This window comes from Capra hircus, chromosome 14 (assembly GCF_001704415.2).
Source record: "Capra hircus breed San Clemente chromosome 14, ASM170441v1, whole genome shotgun sequence".
Lineage (NCBI taxonomy): Eukaryota > Metazoa > Chordata > Mammalia > Artiodactyla > Bovidae > Capra > Capra hircus.
The window spans coordinates 23,324,763-23,339,367 of record NC_030821.1 but is presented as its reverse complement, the minus strand read 5'-3'; the positions used below and the strand labels follow the sequence as shown (position 1 = coordinate 23,339,367).

The 14,605-nt window shown below is 39.0% G+C and overlaps 1 protein-coding gene across 1 annotated transcript in view; it reads right to left on the bottom strand.

Moving 5' to 3' along the window:
* ZFPM2 (zinc finger protein, FOG family member 2) overlaps window positions 1-14,605 on the bottom strand; it is a 526,755-nt gene that overhangs the window by 11,150 nt on the left and 501,000 nt on the right. The window lies entirely within an intron of this gene.

The window sequence follows — 14,605 nt, the reverse complement described above, 5'->3', positions numbered from 1 at the left end:
GAAACTGGAAGTTTGAAATATAGTGGCTTTTCATTGGCTGAGCTGCTTTTACAGACTTTCATTGGCTCAGCTGTTGTCAGGTGACAAGAAATGCTCTCTTCCTGATGGAGATACAAAGTCCATCTCTTCCTGTTGGGCTCTGTATTGAAGTTAAGTGGTACTTGTCAGCTCCTGCATCTGACTTCCTTACTCCATTTTAGTGAGGTTTCCTTTTATGAATTTTCATACCTCCTGTGTGGAAAATTATATTTCTTGCATTAAATGTACTGTCCAGTGATCAACAGTGGGAGAAGACTAAGGACCAAGTATAGACATAATCTGTACAGAGTTTTGTCAAAACGTTGACAACTTTTTGCCTTCTGGTGCTTGACTTAATCATGAACCGTGCTATTACATGGTATATACTGCCTAAGAACAAGCGTGGTAGGGATCCAACCACAAAATGTATTCCAAGTGAGCCTTGGAAGTTACTTTCCCTATACCTTACTCCTCTTTTTCTCTCTTTCCCAGACACTGATATATCAGATACTGATACTGGATATATATATATGTGTGTGTGTGTGTGTGTGTGTGTGTGTGTATATATATATATATATATATATGATACCTAAAACTACAAAGCAAGTAAACAAAGTTCCTAAAATTTAGAAAGTTTAAATGAAATTCCAGTTAGTTTTGTTCTCTGCATAAGTCTGCTTCCATTTTTTTTTTTTCAGAGGGGCGGATGCTGAGTGATCTTTATTTTTATAATATTTCTTATAATACAGCTTCTTTATCTCCCTTTACCCTGACTGAACTTCCTGAAAAGAAGATACACCAAAGATCCTTTTCAAAAAGGCTTATTTAAATAAAGATTTGTTTAAATGAAAAGAACCCTTTCTTCAAACACTAAGATAGACTCTGGCTCGGCGCTTCAAATGATCACGTGTGGTGCATTAAAAAGAAAATTAACTATGCAAGTACATCTTCTAATGTATTGGAATGCGATAGCAAATGCTCATTTATTTAACATGTTTAGACAGGCAAAGCACTTATATTTTGTTATCTACACTCTCAGGCCTAGATACGTATCCTATACAGTTATGCCTGGAATAATATGGCATAGTTGATATGTTATAAAGCTTTTTTTCTCATTGTGTATATATTGCAAGGCTATATATTGTACTCATTAAGCAAGCAAAAATTGTATCCATTCTGATAAGTAATATTGCTCTGTTTATCTTTCAGAGTAACTGCCTTTTCAACTGCACTTCATTTTTTCCACCCTCAAAGAGATCATAGTTTTTAAACAACTTGTGGTAAAAATCGGGTGTAAAAGATAACAACAGCATATGATACGGCACAGTTGACTAGAAGATTCAGGACATCATTTTAGAGAGACCTGGGACAGCTAATTAAAGCAGCTGATTAAATGTTAAAGGCAAGCAAACAAGACACCATTTGTGACAGTATATTTGTGAAAAAATAAAGCTAAAATTACCGACCTCAAATGTATGTGAAAATTTCCAAGGAAAACACACACATTTACTAAAGAACTAGAAAACAACAACTTTTTTTTTTTCCACTCTGGCTCTAACATATCTGAAAGAATAGAAATTTGCCAAAGTTGTAAAACAGATTCACTTTGGTATTGATGGATTGATTTACAAATGCAGAAGCTAAATGGCATCATTGTGGAATTCGATGCTGGAATTAGTGGAAAGCCCTAAGTCGGTGCTGTTTCTGCTGGTGACACCTTTTTCACCTGGGAGGCTTCTGCATTTGGCTGCTCTGCCTTCTCTGATGTGCATACAGATCCCAACTATTCATGGCTCTAGACAAGGTAATCATCTGCACCTTATCTTTCCTCTGGGAAACCGCTTATTAAGTGAGTCCGTGTAATAGAGAGGTGGGGAGGGCAGAGGCAGGCACTGCAGTTCAGCCTCTTAGCCTGGTCTTTTGGAGTCACGGGATTTCAGCGTTGAACTGCATAACTTATATTACTGGTAATAGTTTCCCATTTTTGATAAATTTATATTGTTGGTAAATCTAGCTATGGCTATGTTTTACAAAGGAAAAGCTGTGAATTCAGGTACCCAGGAGAAATCAATAGAGAAGGTAGCACTCAGCTTACCTTTATCACAGCAGTGAGCTCCATAGCAAGATGACTCCGAATACTTTTGCTCAAACTTTGAACTCAAAAGATCCAGTCAATAAAATAAAATAAATAAAATTCACAAACTATTAAGTGCAAGAGGGAGGAGATATATGTATACCTATAGCTGATTCACATTGTTGGACAGCAGAAACCAACACAACATTGTAAAGCAATTATCTTCCAATTAAAAAAAAAAAGAATAAAGAAACATGTAGAAAAACTCCAAAAAAATAAACAAAAAATCATTTTTCTACATTATTAGGCAGCCTGGCAGTGGTAATACATGTTTTTGGACATGTTCAGTAATGTTTCATATTTTATTGTCTTTACCATTTTATATTATGATTTCATCAGAGCATGTCATTTTAAAAGGCTAAATTGGACTGAGAATGTACTTTGCAGGTTTGATGAGAAAGTCAGCTGTTTTAGGATTTAGTCTTTCAAATGAATCATTCAGTTCAGTAATCACTGAACTCCCCACTGTGTGCCAGGCCGGGTGCTTTGGCTTCACACACAACTTACATACAAACTGAACGTACACATATAAACGAATTATAATAGTACGTGCTGGTGTCATGCCCTAGTGCTAAAGAAGATGTGAGATAGGTGAGTAGCTGAGACTTCTTGGGGGAGTCAGGCAAGGCACCCAAGATGACTTTTTTCTTTCTTTCTTTTTTTTATTAACTCAAGAAAAATAGAGGTAAACTAGCTGAAGTGTGTTGGGGGGACCTGGCATCATTACTGGCAGAGAAAGGTACATGGGTGTGAGGGCAGGGTTATGGAAGAGCCTCTGCTGCTGCTGCTAAGTCGCTTCAGTTGTGCCCGACTCTGTGCGACCCCATGGACGGCAGCCCACCAGGCACCGCCGTCCCTGTGATTCTCCAGGCAAGAACACTGGAGTGGGTTGCCATTTTCTTCTCCAATGCATTAAAGTGAAAAGTGCTCAGGGGCTGGCAAACCTGGAGCTTGTAGCCTGAGGGAGGAAACAGGTGGATTATGGGAAGTGGGGTGCCGGAACCAGCCTGTTCTGGATCACAGGGTGGGATGTTTAACTGTCAGGAGTTTCCTGTGTTGTTGATGTCAAGTTGGTAACTTGATACTATCCGCCCTGAGAGCTGTGGCATTTGCTGTCCAAATTGGAAACATTACAAATCAGGGCTTCCGCCCACAAACAATTTAGAAGAGGGTGAGACAGTTTCGATGTAACATAAAAACAGTTGTGTCTAGCTCATGGTGGGGAGATGGTGTGCACTTTTTTTTTTTTTTTTCAGTGAATGAATGAACAAATTTTTGACCTGAGCTTTTCCTCCTCAGAATATAGATCTGAGGGTCATGAGGAGAATAAACTGAAGGGGTAGGAAATGTTACCTCAAGGCTATTAGGAGGCTGTTGTACTTAGTTCAGTTGTAAGAAGTGTAAATTGTGAGGTAGAAAAGGGCCAGTTTTCAGAGACATGGCTGAGAGAGGACTGGGGTGATTTCGTGAGATGGACAAGAAAAAGGAAACTGTTGAAAATGACACAGACGTTTCTGGATGGGAAACCAGATGATGGTAATCCCATTAGCAACACAGTAAAGCTGGTATACTAACAAGTAGTGCTATGTAGACACTAACATACCATTGGTATGAATTAGGAATTGTTTCTTTGGGCCTGATAGACTAGGTAGTTGATGTATTTCTCATCTATTTTAATCCTATTGAGTATTCGTAGGTGAATGATAGTATCCTCATTTAAGAGCTGAAAATATTGAAGCTTGGAGAGGTTAACTCACTTTCTCAAAGCTATTTCCCTTTGCAGAACCGTGATTTAGGTTTCTGTCCATCCACCTCCATAGCCCAAGTGTGCACGTGTGTGTGTGTATGTTGTATGTATGTGTGTATGCGTATGGATGGAAATGAAATTTGGCTTTGAAATGGTAGAGTTTGAGGTACCTGAGTGGCTTTTTGGCGGATGTATCTAGGAGGCAACTGGACCTAGAGAAAGAATAAAGCTAGAGAAAAAAAAAAAATGGAATTCATCAACACATTCTAAATAACTATGGGTGTTCTTTGAATTGGTGTGGTAATATACATGAAAAGAAAAAGAATGAAGATTGAAACTTGGAGAATCTAAACATTTAAGATGTGGGTAGAAGAGATGCAATCATTTAAAGACACAGAAAACATATATTTGGAAAGGTGAGGGGGAACCAAAAAAATAGTGTCACAAAAGTCAAGGGTTGGTTCTTGGAAAGAGCTTGGACAAATTTTTTAGATGATGAGTTTAGAGCATACAACTTGAGGAAGCCACTTATATGGAGAGATATCCCAAGTACTGTAACACAGTTTTATTGATTCAAATAAAATATTCTAAGTGTGACTACTAGCGAAGATATAATCCCATCTGGAGGAAGTATGGACACTGGAACCAGACTCCTGGTGTGCAAGTCTTGGCTCTGCCACTTGCTAACTCTGTGACTTTGAACTTGTCACCTAAGCATTCTATCAGTTTCCTCAAAATTAAAAATGGAAATGATGATAATAATACTGAACTCAAGGTATTATCATGAGGATTAAATAAGGTAGTACAGGTGGAAGCTTAAGAACAGCACCTGCCATCAGTTCAGTTCAATTAAGTCGCTCAGTCGTATCTGATTCTTTGTGACCCCATGGACTGCAGCCAGGCTTCCCTGTCCATCAACAACTCCCAGAGCTTACTCAAACTCATGTCCATTGGGTCAGTTATGCCATCCAACCATCTCACCCTCTGTCATCACCTTCTCCTCCCACCTTCAATCTTTCCCAGTATCAGGGTCTTTTCCAAAGAGTCAGTTCTTTACATCAGGTGGCCAAAGTACTGGAGTTTCAGTTTCAGCATCAGTCCTTCTGATGAATATTCAGGACTGATTTCCTCTAGGATGGATTGGTTGGATATCCTTGCAGTCCAAAGGACTCTCAAGAGTCTTCTCCAACACCACAGTTCAAAAGCATCTATTCTTCGGTGCTCAGCTTTCTTTATAGTCCAACTCTCACATCCATACATGACTACTGGAAAAACCATAGCTCTGACTAAAAGGACTTTTGTTGGCAAAGTAATGTCTCTGCTTTTTAATATACTGTTTAGTTTGGTCATAGCTTTTCAGTAAGGTGAAGTTGCTCAGTTGTGTCCAACTCTTTGCGACCCCATGGACTGTAACCTACTACGCTTCTCCATCCATGGGATTCTCCAGGCAAGAATACTGGAGTGGATTGCCATTTCCTTCTCCAGGGGATCTTCCCAACCCAGGGATCGAACCTGGGTCTCCCGCATTGGAGGCAGACACTTTAACCTCTGAGCCACCAAGGAAGCCAGTGCTATATAATTGTTAACCATTATTACTTTTGGTTTGGTTTGGTTTGGGTGGGTCTGTTTTTCTCATTTCTCACTGCCCTGCTAAGTCCAAGAAAAGAAATCTCACAGGAAAGAAAACACAAACCTATGAATTCAGTGAGTACATGTGTCTGTGCTCCATGGGAGAAAACTAACTCATTTCAGAAAAAAAGATTAAGGCTGCATCATTTATGGATCACATACCATATCTTGAGCAGTTAGAAACTAACATAGTTTCTAGCAATCTACATGGGGCCGAGGAGACAGGAGAACCAGTTTCCTACCCTACTGTTTTTAGAGCTAGGGTAAATACAGCCAACTCTCATTTACAATTCAATGGAGGACAGTAGTATTCATCTTGATTAGGAAACAATATAAGTGCATGAAAATGATAAATCATGTGGATATTTAGGTTTTTTGATGTCTTTACTGATTGCCCTCATGTTCAGTGAAAACAAATCACAGGGCATTACATTTGGTTTTAAAATGAGACCACCACTACCAAAACATAAACAAGAAAACCCCCAAACAAAGAAACAAAACCACCAGAAAACAAGCACTGGCAAGGATGTACAGAAATTAGAACCCTTGTGCATTAATGATGGGGGTTTAAAATGGGAGAACCACCCTGGCAAAGAGTATGACAGTTCCTCAAAAAATTAAAAATAAAATTACCTATGATCCTGCATTTATACTTCTGGGTATATACTCAAAAGAATTGAACACCGAGTCTCAAAGAGATATTTGCACACCCATGTTCAAAGCAGCATTATTAAAAATACCTAAAACATGGAAGCAACCCACGGACCACTGACAGAAGAACGGATAAGCAAAATGTAATATATACATACAGTGGAATATTATTCAGCCTTTAAAAAGCTGACAATGCTACAACACAGATGAGCCTTGAAGACCTTGTTATAAATAAAATAAGACAGCCCCCAAAGGACAAATACTGCATGATTCCACTGATATGAGGTACTCAGGGTATACAAAGACAGAGACAGAAAGTAGGATGGTGGTTGCCAGGGGCTAAGGCAGCAGGAGTGAGAAACTATTGTTTAATGGGCAGAGTCCCTTGGACAGCAAGGAGATCAAACCAACATCTGCAGCTGAAACTCCAATACTTTGGCCACCTGATGTGAAGAGCCGACTCACTGGAAAAGATCCTGATTCTGGGAAAGATTGAAGGCAAAAGGAGAAGGGGGCAGCAGAGGATGAGATGGTTAAATAGCATCACCAATTCAATGGACATGAATTTGAGCAAACTCTGGGAGATAGTGAAGGACAGAGGAGGCTGGCATGGCCATAGTCCATGGGGTCGCATAGAGTCAGACATGACTTAGCAACTGAACAACAACAACAGCAAAGGCCAAACAAGAATGAGGCCTTCTTCCTTCGGTTTTCCTAATGAAGCTACTTTAACTACTGGTGGCACAGTGGTAAAGGATTCGCTTGACAATGCAGGAGACACGAGAGGCCTGGGTTCGATCTCTGGGTCAGGAAGATCCCCTGGAAGAGGCCATGGCTACCCACTCCAGTATTCTTGTCTGGAGAATCGAATGGACAGAGGGGCCTGGAGGGTTATGTTCCATAGGATCACAAAGACTTGGACACAACTGAGCGGCAGCAACTGACAGCTAAGACTAGCAGAATGAAGTTTCTACTGAGATGCAGTTTACTTTCTTTGACCACATTAACTATTTTCATTTGAATGAACTTTAGATGCTTGTTAGATCTGAAACTTCTGAGTGTTTCAGCTCCTGGTGACTTTGTTGATTTGTGTTTCTGTCTGTGTTTAGTGTTCCTGTCAACTTTCTATGGATGTGAAATTTAAGGAATCTAAACAGATGTTTTCTGTAGCTTTCAAATGCGGTGGTATGTTTAATGTCTCCAGATTTAAACCAAGAGGATTTTCCACATACTAATCTACATGAATGGTATATTGATATAAACACCAATAAAATCATGTAAAAGTGTTGGGCTTCCCAGGCGGATCAGTGGTAAAGATTCTGCCTGCCAATTCAGGAGCCACAGGAGATACAGGTTGGATCCCTGGGTCAGGAAGATCTCCTGGAGGAGGAAATGGCAACCCATTCCAGAATTCTTACTGGGATAATCCCATGGACAGAGGAGCCTGGCGGGCTACTATCCATGGGATTACAAAGAGTTGGACACAATTGAGCAACTCAGCATGCCTGTAAGTTGGGTGCATGTATGGAAATATCATATATATTTACTTAAAATTTTTACAACTTTCTTTTCACAGTAATTCAAGAATAAATGATCCTGGCCTAAGGGGTTATATGCTAATAATGAGGTATTGCTTGCACCCAAAATCACTGAAAATTTATTTGTCCTCAGCACAAAAATGAACTAGGAAGAGTGCTTGACTTGTGGGTGAGAAAATTTAGTTCTAGTCCTGACTTTATTAGTTATTGTGTGGTCTTGTAGAAGCCCTTTAGCTATATCTATAACACGACAGTCTTCAGCTAGGTACCCCTAGATTATTATCATCACGTTGTGAGCAACTTTTTATGCTTCTGTGACCAAAGTGCTAATAATAGGAATAATCACACATATATTAAGTGGTTACTATGTGTTCTGCACTGACACTGTGCTTTGCCTCCATTATCTTAACTTCTCCCGAGAAAGCAGTAAGGTGACTTTTGTTTATTCCCATTTTACTGTGGGATCATGAAGCTGGAATTTTACATAAGCTGTTGAAGAGCACACAGCTAGACGGGCTGTGGAAGAAAAGGAGATATGGGAGATGGGATTTTGAACAAGGCAGTTTGGCTCTAGATTCTGGATGAAATGCTAGGTGTCACAAGTCACAGTGCTATCTGATGTTCACGAAGTGACTACCTTGTACCTTACCTTGACTATTCAGAATCACTGATATGCCTCTGAATCAGAAATAAGATAGTTCATGCCCTTATCAGGTGGCGTGAGTGGTAAAAAAAACTCGCCTGGTGATGTGGCAGACATGAGACACAGGTTCAATCCCTGGATCGGGAAGATCTCTTGGAGGAGGGCACAGCAAACCACTCCAGTATTCTTGCCTGGAGAACCCCATGGACAGAGGAGCCCAGTGGGCTATAGTCCATGGGGTCGCAAAGAGTCGGACACGACTGAAGTGACTTAGCATGCATGTCAAGAAGATTTACACGGTGAAGGCAATGGCACCCCACTCCAGTACTCTTGCCTGGAAAATCCCATGGACGGAGGAGCCTGGTGGGCTGCAGTCCATCGGGTCGCTAAGAGTCGGACACGACTGAGTGACTTCACTTTCACTTTTCACTTTCATGCATTGGAGAAGGAAATGGCAACCCACTTCAGTGTTCTTGCCTGGAGAATCCCAGGGACGGGGGAGCCTGGTGGGCTGCTGTCTATGGGGTCGCACGGAGTCAGATATGACTGAAGTGACTTAGCAGCAGCAGCAGCAGCAAGACATAGCTTTAAAATGTATAACCACAATATGGAGAATAATGTTCATTTTTGTGATGTGGAAGTAATGCCAAGTTATCTTCTATCATAACAAAGAGCCTACACTTAGTACTTACTATTTGCTGAGTGCTAGTGTAAATATTTCACACCTATTAAATATGGATATAGCATTTGCCCAAGTTGAGTTGTATACTAAAAGACATCAAAATTCTTTATAACCATGACTGCACAGTACATTCACCTGGGAACTCTTCATCAACACTGGTTCCTGGGTCCTGCCCCAGATCAATCAATTCAGAATCACCAAGAGTGAGGTCCGGGCTTTATTATTTTTCAGAAGCTCCCTGAAAGGCTTCCTATGCTTCTAGAGTTAAGGATCACTGGCATAAGGGTAAACTATTCACAGTTTGTACAGAGTACAAAGAGTGGAACTCTAGGAACAAAAAAGTCTCTGTTGATAATCAAATATTTCATAGACTTGTTCAAACAGTTCAATAGAGAGATGTCTACTCTGAAACTCAGAATATGACAACTGAAAATAGCTTTGAATAATATTTGAAAAATACGGGCATGATGAGTGAAAAGGTGTAGAAAAGTGGATAAAGAAGGTAATGACTTTGTATCACCCTTCAACTGCATAAACCAGTTAGGAATTTAGTTAATTTGTGAATTGTATTCAGCTTTACAATGTTTAACTCTTTATTGTTTGGAAGCTGTGTAACTTATTATTAGAAATGATTAATAACATTGCAAAGAAAAAAAAAACTGAAAGATCATATTATGCAAACCAGAGCAAAAAAAAAAAAAAATCAAATTCCTACTGCCTGGCCATGAAGTCTTTATCAAATGACATCAGGCACTAAAGCAGCTGATACCCTCCTTGATTCTACCAAATAGAAAGATTATTTTAGGATTCTCTGCTTGCCTCTAGTGCTGTCAATGCAGTCACTCTCCCCAGTCTCCACACCCACACACCACTCCCTTCACAAATAAAGGGCAAATACATTCTAGGTTCCATAGAAAGTAATAACTACCCAGACCTTGATGTTCTTGAAAAACCATGTACTCGCTGTTCTAAGTAATGTTTATGATCAAAGTTCTTGTACAAACAGATACGGTTCCTAACAGGAAGCTTATAAATTCTTCTAATAATTGCTGTCAAAGCTGCAGTGAAGTGTACTACAAGTTTTGATAATAAAGAATAAAGTCACAGTTCAAACTCGATTATATTTTGGAAATTCACGCTCCTCTTCCTAGAAGCGGTGGCCTTAAATATCTCCCCATCCTGCCAAATTTTTCACTTGCACTTTTTATTATTTATGAAATCAGTGTCTGCACAATGTCAGGCAGACCTCTGTTGATAAACTCTAATTAAGATTAAGACAAGCCTTTTGGAAAGGATCCCATCATTAGCAAACATGATAAACACAAAAATACTCCCTACTTGTCAACCAGGAGCAATTCAGTAACCTAACAGTATTATCTGTTGCTAGGTTACAGAGCTGACAAAGCTTCAATTATATTGTTCAACCATACCTATAGAGTTCTGTATAAGCAAAATGTATCCAGTATAAAAGCATTTAACTTAGTCCATGCTATCTGCAATTCATGCTTCCTTACAATGGTAAAAATCAGGTTAATAATTACATAGCACGCTGAAAAATCTTTTCCATGTGTTATGTCTATACATGTGTCTTTCTAATTTATCTGTGTGATTGATAGACCCTTGCTTTGTAAAAATAAGGAAATGCAAGCAATGTGAAGCTGTAAACCTTGAGCACAACTACATCTGGGCTCATCAAGATATGGACCTAATCTTAGCATGAAAATATACAGCAAACTGAACCAATTAAATCACATTTAGATTCTGTATTAATATTAGTCTGCCTCAGTATGTATAAGGATAAGGAGCCTCAAGCAATTAGATAGAGATGCCAGTTTGGAAGTTTATTTTGAGCTTAAAAAAAACCCAAACCCACACATACTCACCTAACAATACACAAGGAAATCAGTGGTTTTCAATACTAATTTATTCTAATGGATTTTCTAAGGATATTTTAAAAGTTGAAATTGGTAACTTTTACTACATACCATTAAGTCATTAAAGTTTACTTCTCTTTATTGGACTGGGAACACTAAGAGGAAAAAAATCAATGAAACAGTCTCCAAAAATCTGACAGGGGAAAAGACGAAGAAAAACTCATGTATGTAAAAAAAGAAAGTCTATGTGAATCAGACCTTTGAAATTTTTTACTGTGGGTTATTTTGTGTGTGTGTGTGTGATTTTCATGGAAATTTAGAGAAAAGGTAATTACACATAAATGAACCAGCATTTTAAAATAGCTTTGGTATAAAATATATTATATACTAAATTCCTATAGCATTTTGATTCCTTAAGATGTACAGTGATATTTCCACATTAACCTAAAAGTCTGTTTCCTTCACGTGTGTGAAATACAAGAAGAAGGTGGTCAAGTGATCAGAGTTCAATTAAGAAAGATTATATATTGCTCTATAGAGTAAACCTGGAGAAGGCGATGGCACCCCACTCCAGCACTCTTGCCTGGAAAATCCCATGGACGGAGGAGCCTGGTAGGCTGCAGTCCATGGGGTCATGAAGAGTCGGACACGACTGAGCAACTTCACTGTGACTTTTCACTTTCATGATTGGAGAAGGAAATGGCAAACCACTCCAGTGTTCTTGCCTGGAGAATCCCTCCCATGGATGGAGGAGCCTGGTGGGCTGCCGTCTAGGGGTCGCACAGAGTTGGACGTGACTGAAGTGACTTAGCAGCAACAGCATAGAGTAAACCATGATCCTCTTTAGGCACACTAGCATAAATCCATTCTCTGGGGGAATAAATGGGCTGTTGAACACACACACACACACACACACACACACACACACACACAGACATTGTTTGTAGAAGCAGAAGAAACAAGGATACTTGCTTGTCCATTAACTTCTTTTTTACCTAAATAATTTGAAAATCCAACATGATGCCCACTTATGAAATTTAGTCTTGTCACAACTAGGAAGGGATTGGGCAGAATAATTCCTCCAAAGCTAAATAACTGTCCCATTTCAACATCGCAGGTGTTACTACCTAGATCTCAAGGTAGGGACATTCACACAGTACATATACCTATATGTAGCCAGGATGTTTAATACCAATTTTATAATGAATTCTAATCCAATACTGTTGAAATTCTTGACAGTGGAGCAGTGCAAGGAACAGAACTTATAAATTATGTGTGCCCCTTCTTTGCAAACCGCTGTGGAGGTTTCTTTGTGCATTGGCAAATACAGTAGGAATATGAGGTATTGTGTGGGTCCTCCTGCACAGCACCTGATAAAAGAATAAAGAGCTGTGACATATTCTTAAAACAATAGAGGAATTAAAGGGAAACAATGGGCCAGCTGCTTCATTAATACAATCAAAAGGGAGCCCAGCACAGAGGAGTCCAGATAATTAAGCACCACTCTTTTAGACCTCCTTTCTAGAATAAAATTGCTTTAAAATGCATTAACTACTTCATAGTTGTTAGATAGATCTCTGCACTTGTTTATTTAGAGTTGATTAATGCCTTTTTTCCGTATGCAGCAACATGCCAAGTCATCGTCTACAATAGTTTTTGAATAAAATAGAGTGAGGATAATTGATAAAGATCTGAATCATACACAGCAATAAATCAAAAGCATTTTGCAAAAGGTCTTTCCTGTTTTTAAATAATCTTTAACATTTTTCATTTGTACTTATAGGCAATGCAGGGCGTTTGGGGGCATTTAACTTTCCCATGCTGGCTTTCCCAACATCTTTTTATAGAACATCCTAGCAGTTCCTGAGAGGAGGAAAAAAATCAGAGTTGACCAGCAACTCTAGAGTGTGCCTTTGGTTCGGGGGGTGCCAAAGAAGAGAAGGGATTTCGTTTTTAATTCTTCTTTGCCTTTTGCAGCCAAGAGGGATGGACACATGGCAGAATCACTTGCCAAATGCACGATTCACCCTTCATTAACTTGATTATAGAAAACAAAGAAACCAACTTTTTATGAGCTTTATATTAAAACACAATTTACAATTTAAGATAGCAAGGCTTTTCATTCTTCAGCCTTTCCTGTGATGTCAATAGAACATTTAATTGCTTAAGAACTGGCAAGTTGGGAACGGAATACTGTGTACTGAATGTTGACGTGAGAATAAAACCTCACACTCTGCTTTTCTCCCAAATACTTTTAAGTAGGCTTGTGTCAACCCAACATTAAACTTACAAACTTTACTGAGTTATGTGGTCAGTTTAAGTAAGATTTACTCTATTCTGTGATTTGGGGATCTTAATTGAGAATCTCAGATACAATTAGAAAGAAGAAGGCAGGGAGATAAATGAATAGACGTACTTAACAGTATTTCTGAGATTGAGAAGAAAGATTTTTGCTTTTACACATATGTTATATATGATTTAAAATTTATCAGCTGGAGTCATATTTCCAAAGACTTTCCTGGATTATGTCAATATTTTAGAAGATATGAAATATTTAATTCCAGCTATGAAACCTGATTCTGACTTCAGGAGCTAGTCTCCAATTAGCTTGATAAGTTTTGCTTGTCAATCAGGAAATAAAAACATACAAATTAATAGTCGGTACGAACAAAAATGACGATTTTGTGCTGTGCAAGCTGCTTCAGTCATGTCCAACTCTTTGCTACCCCATGGACTATAGCCCACCAGGCTTCTCTGTCCATGGGATTCTCCAGGCAAGAATACTGGAGTAGTTTTGTTTCAATTAAGCCCCAAATTTACTTTGTTAGTGTGAGAGTAAATTAGATAGACATGAGTTTGTTCATTGGCTTAAATCAAGTGACTCTTTCCAAGGATATATCTTTGAACATCTCAGTTTTATAAACTGTGTCCTTACAACAATGCAAACAAACGAGTAAATACTGTATTGGTAATGTGTTATTGCAGGCTTCCCCAGTGGCTCAGCGGTAAAGAATCTGCCTGCCAATGCAGGAGATGTAGGTTCGATCCTTGAGTCAGGAAGATCTCCTGAAGAAAGAAATGGCAACACACTCCAATATCCTTGCCTGGGAAATCCCATGGACAGAAGAGCCTGGCGGGCTATAGTTCCTGGGGTCACAAAAGAGTCAGCCATGACCTAGTGACTTAATAACAACAACAATGCATTATGCAAAAATGCTACATTGAAAGCACCCTCTTTCAGCAAGTATTTTGGAAGTGGGCTTAAGAACGTCATCTGTGAATTGTCATTTTAAATATTATATGCTGTATTATTTACCCTAATTTCAACAGATAACATTGCTTTGACAGAACTCAGAATAAAGAAACATGAACACCCTCATTAATCGAGAGGGATTATCTGTGTGACAAATAGGAAATACTATCATCCCATTTTATAGTCAATGAAATCAAAGCCAGCCTGGTTAAACAAGTGTGTTTCCTAAACTACCCTCCTATCAGAGCGCATTCCCTGGCCCGAACTTGTAATAGATCCCCACCAGGTCTTTTGGCTCATGGTGTGTATTCTCCCAACAGAACTTCTATTTTTTTTCTGTAAGAAAATGTTGCCCACTGAAATACGTACTTACCTTTCCCTTTGAAGAAACACAGGAAGTCCCTTTCAGAAAAGTAAACAGTGTTTCTGTGATCGG